We start from the raw sequence: 5358 nt of genomic DNA on the forward strand, positions 1-5358 counted from the left end.
TAACAAAGCTGGCACATTCCTCAGAAACCGACCCATCTGCCACAATTTAAGGGATCTTGACTCAGAAGTGATCAGCACCATATAAGCAGACTAGCAACAGGTCTTGGTTAGCTGTCACACTGAACTGAAGATGTTGATAAAACCAAATAACTTTCAACACTGTACCAGAAAACATTCTTGATCTCAAACTGGAAAAGAAATGAATCCCACTGCAATGCAGACACAATGATGTACATCCTTAAGTCCATTTCCATCAAATTCAAGTGCATTTTCCGTAATGCAGATGAAGACATTCATCTGTCTCCATGCCAGATCATCAACACAAAAATCTTTTTTTTAATCTTCAGTGGCTCATTTAAAACAAAACCAAAAAAAAAAAAAAAAAAAACCCGCACAGATGTTGTTTACTTAGGGAAGAAAGCAAGTCACAAGATACAAAGGGAAAGTAAGGAAAAAACTTAGAAGCAGCTTATTTTAAATCATAATTTGAAGGATTGTGACTTGAAGGTTTGAAGAACACTCCAACTACACTTTTGATCACAACAGACAGCAAAAAGCCTAGGCCTTCTTGGTTTAGTGCCATATATGCTTTTCTTCAGGATCAGAGCAGAGCTATTTTGGTACCCATGCTCAGCACATCACACTCCAGCCATTCCACAGCCCCAACACTTTCTGCCCCTTAGCCCAGTGCCACTCTCCGCTTTCGTTGCCCACTTCCCACAGATGTGCCCAGATCGCATCCCTGGTTTCCCCAGCAGGGTTACAGAGCCCACCTCCAACTCAAGACCCTTCAGCCTAAATCTCTCCAGTGTCAGAGAGCTGCTCCCCGAGCAGCAGTCATGCGATGAACAGCACAGCTATGCTGGGCTGGTGATTACAAGGACCTTGAATTTCATGCAATACAAGGCAGGATCACTGGTGAAGACCTATAGGAAAAAAGTAAAATGGTGCAAGAATAAGACAACAGTCTACAACCTGGCACCACAGCATGATGCTAGTCTCTGGTAATGCACACAATGCTGCATTAAAAGTGCCTTATCAAGGCTACCAGGGCAACCCCTCCACAGCTGGACAAGGTAAAGATTCCAGCTGCTGGTGCAGTATTAACTAGGCTAYGCAATGTGTATTCATTGATCATAACAGGATTGTTTCCTTAGAACATCTTCATTCAGCACACAGGATTGATGACTGGCAGCACTGGGCTAAACTTACTTTAACCTAGAAAATGATGTGTAGCATTACGCTTCGATTATCATACACTTCTCAAAAACATGTCTTAAATAGAGATTTACTAATTTCTTCACTATTTTTTGAGAGTATTCTTCATCTGGGTATCAAACCGTTGCATACCAAACCATTGCATATCAACATTAACYTCCCCTGCACCACTGTAAGTACCTGCAGAGCAGCAATCAAACTTCAAGAGCTCATGTTAGACTTAAAGAAAACGAGCAACACACAAGACCAGGCCTCCTGGTGAAAATATCTATATGGACAGCTTATTATCACCTTGGATGCTGAGCATCACTGTGACACACACAATTACATCCTTCTAGGAAGCAACTCATTGAGATCATCCTAACATCTGCATTTCTGCAGAATTTGAAAGTTATACAAAGGCAGGAATTCATACCTGCTTATTCTGGCTCTTTGTAACTTTTCAAAACCTATCTTCCCAAGCCTAATATTCTTTTGGAGATCATGAGATAAACCAAATACATGTAAGAGTAGAAGAAAAAGTTTAAAAAAAAGCCACTACACATAACTCAGTGAAAGGTCACAGCAATACACAGAAGAGGCTTTCCCCTGCCATTGCTAATAAGAAAATAATCTGGAAAATAGATTTTTTTTTTAATTTAAAATCAGTTTAAGAATCAATGCTTAAATTGAATCATTTACAAGCTATACTCATAATTCAGGACTGGGTGAGCACAAATGGCAACAAAAACACTGTAACACTGTCATTTAAAGAGCCCCTTTCATTAATCCATCTAAAAACATACAAAACTTAGACAATTTGAGTGCAGGAACTCAGAGCCAGGAACAAGGGTTGTCTCATGATATTACCACAGCTAGAAGCTCTCAGGCTAAAATAATGCTTTGAGACTAATGAAATCTGATGAACTACAGCGTAAAGCAAAAATCACCTCTCATTTTAATTCCTAATTGTACTGTGTACAAAGAAACACATTATTAGCTACATATCAAGAACTGCTTTGTTTACAACATTTAGAAAATAAAGCTAGAGTCAAAGTTCATGCTTATTTTCCTTCCCACTACATATCATTGCATAATACATATAGTTTTATCAGCTTGAATAAGCAGAAATCAAGCTATTTTTTGCTTGATGTGTTACAATGTGTTTGTTCCAATTTCAACAAAATACCTAGATTAAATTTCTCAGTGAGGTGCTAAAATCACAGTTGCCTTAAGTAATATAGTCCTCATTTAACTGGTGGCCAAAAAAGGTGGTGGTGGGGTGGGGGTTCCCTCCCAAAGTGTTATATTTCAGAAGGCAACCTGTGAAGGCACTCAGAACATAATGCATTATAATGTGCTGCCAAGGGTTTTCCATTATTAATAATTTCTGCCTCTACTACTCATTAGATACATTATAAGCCTTTGAACACCAAATTAGTAAAAAGAGAAGCTTCAGCAAACACTGCTTTTGTTTGGTGTCACTAATGCCTAAGATAATTGAAAAAAGCTGAGCAAATTTGAAGAATTCAGGGGAAGGGAGTTAGCACCTTGTTACACTGTTACTGACCAAGCTTCTTCCAAAATGCAGTTCTGGCTTCTATTTCTGGTTGGACAGACAATTTTTAAATAAGTCACATATTTCATTCCTTAACAAACAAAAAAAAATGGAAATAAGTAATTTTAGTTCTTTATTTGCTCAATGCAATTATAATTCATTTATGTGTTTTATAAATATCTCCCTAGGCCAACCTTGCTTATGAAACATAGTACCTCATTTGTGGATTTAAATAAAATACTTCCTCTAGTGACATGTTACACTGATGTATCTCTAAAGAAAGATAGGACTGTGAGTTCCCTGGAAGTTCATCTGAAGTCCTAGTTGTTGATGGAAAAAGAAGAATTGCAAATCTGAAACTAATGAGAATAAACAAAACATAGTTGTCAGATAGTATACTTAATTTAGAAACCTAGAAAGGCTTTACAAACATTTGTTGCTACACCATCTATCCAAACAGATAAATACTGTTAGTCGTATTATACAGATTTAGAAAGTAAGGGGTAGCAGGGTTTTTTTCTTGCATCACAAAATGACTCACTGACAAAGTCAAGCAAAGAAGCTGAAAATAAATGGAAGAGTATAGCTCAAGACTTAATCATCCATTACCATATCTTACAAGTACCTGATTTATTAAGATATCATCAAGTCCAAGGACATCATAAGTTTGATAACACAAATTCCAGAACTGCCACCCATAACAGACCATGATCCCAAGCCAGGTGCTACAACTATGTCACGTCAATATACAATGGAGTTACATTTATCAAGCCAGTTTCACGCGGTTCATTTGTCCCAAGAAAGAAAAGATCTTTGCAAAAAGTCTAATGAAGAGTACCTGGATAATCACGAGGCTGATCATTTTACTTTTGCTGTGACATGCAGGGGAGGTGACCCTGCCTGAACAAGGAGGCTGGACTAGATGATCTCCAGAGGTCCCTTCCAATCTCAACCATTCTGGGATCATTTACTGATGACTTCACTTCTAGTGTTCAGTCTCCTATATGCGGTTGACAAGCTAGATAGAYACCAGGAAGTAGAGTCCTGTCAGGTCCTATTACTGAGCTACTTTTGAATCTGATTAAAGTTTCTCTTCAAACAAACAGGGAAGAGAAGGAGCAAGAGCACCACTGTTACTATGAATTCCCATTCACTCTCCTCAAATTGATAGACTGACACACAGAGGTATACATCAACTAAATATGAAAAATCCAGATAAAGATTTATATATGCCTTAAACTCTCATTGAAATCTACTGAAAGTAGGTGCTGAGTAACTTATGCACCTAGCCAATAATCCTTTTGGTACATTCAGTGACTGTAACTGGTATTTTCTGCTCAAAAATCAAGATGATTAAACTCTGAATTAATCTCATTAGGCTATGTCCTTTCTTGCTATCTGCATCACAACTGAAAGATCTAACACATAATCATACATCCCCCAAAACACTTTGTTTTGCAAATATCTAGAGAATGAAAATTAGGCAATAGCTGGAACTTGAGACTGCCAAAATAACTTGTTATAGAACTATCTGCACAGCTGGACAAACCACACTGAAAACAAGCAGCTTAGGTAAACATCATGCTCYGCAAGGGCAAGGCATACACTCAAACAATCCTACTGAAGGATCTGGACCACATCTAATGCTGTGTAAGAATTTAGACTTCAATACATTTTTACTTCTTTGAACAGAGACTGATTTACAGATCTTCACAGTAGGAGTAGCTTTAAGATTTTGTAGGTTTTTTAAACAATTTAAAAAGCACTGTTTTCATTTTAAAAGCTCACGTGCATAAGATTCACTGATCCACCTGTGAATAGGACATTTAATTTAACTCATTTTGCTGTCTACACCTTTCAACGTCTTCCCTAAGAATACAAGGAATTCTGTAGCAAGCAATATGTCCTTTCAGGCATGTATATTCTGGAAATCTCACGCATAAATCCAAACAATCAATTCACAAATAATTAGAAAAAATAWGATGATACTGGTTATGCTTTTAAARAGAAACAGAGCACTGCCTACGGCACACGCTACAAAGCCCGCGAGACCCAGACCCTAGGGCACGCTGAGCGTTCCCCTGTGTTAGCGCTTGCAATGAAACCAACGCTGCAGCGCAGTTACATGCTCCAGCCATGCATTTCTAAAAACAGACAGCTCTGGCTGCAGCGTAACATATACTCACAAGGCGTTASGTCCTCGGGGGAAGCCGATGCTCGCAATGAACTGGTGGGAAGTATTTTCAGTCGAGTTGTCAGGTGATGTCAACAACAGGAAGGGTGACTTTCAGCCAGGCTCCCATGTCTCATCAGGCGCTGCCTTAAAAGTTGGGAGAGGCGCGTTAAGGCCGCTCGTTCGCACCCCGCGCGTGCGATCCGCGCCTGACGGGCAGGCTCCTGCATCGGTGCGGCGCCCCCGAGGAGCCCGAGGAGTCCCCGCACCGGGCCGCAGCGAGGAAGCGCACGCGAAGCCGCGCGGACYGGGGGGCGCGGGCTACTCAGGGCGGTGCGGGCGCCCCGAGGGCGCGCGGCCCGCACCCACCTGTTGCGCGGGGCCGCCCCCGAGCGGCCATGTCGCGAGGGCGCGGGGCGCAGCGCTGCCG

At 40.6% G+C, this 5358-nt stretch overlaps 1 protein-coding gene across 5 annotated transcripts in view; it reads right to left on the minus strand.

Annotated features, from left to right (window-relative positions):
* Window positions 1-5358, minus strand: part of ANKRD6 (ankyrin repeat domain 6) — a 120435-nt gene extending 115077 nt beyond the window's left edge. The window contains exons 1-2 of one of the 5 annotated variants that reach the window (XM_085318689.1): window positions 5298-5358; window positions 4942-5075 (exon numbers count right to left, since the gene is read on the minus strand). The gene's annotated coding sequence lies outside the window, so the exon portion shown is untranslated. Of the gene's footprint in view, window positions 1-4941; window positions 5196-5297 lie in introns of those variants that run through there. The other 4 variants (XM_085318690.1, XM_085318688.1, XM_085318692.1 and 1 more) reach the window with 4 other exon arrangements.

Source organism: Rhea americana, unplaced genomic scaffold, assembly GCF_003343005.1.
Source record: "Rhea americana isolate MKP2758 unplaced genomic scaffold, rheAme1 scaffold_55, whole genome shotgun sequence".
Classification (NCBI taxonomy): domain Eukaryota; kingdom Metazoa; phylum Chordata; class Aves; order Rheiformes; family Rheidae; genus Rhea; species Rhea americana.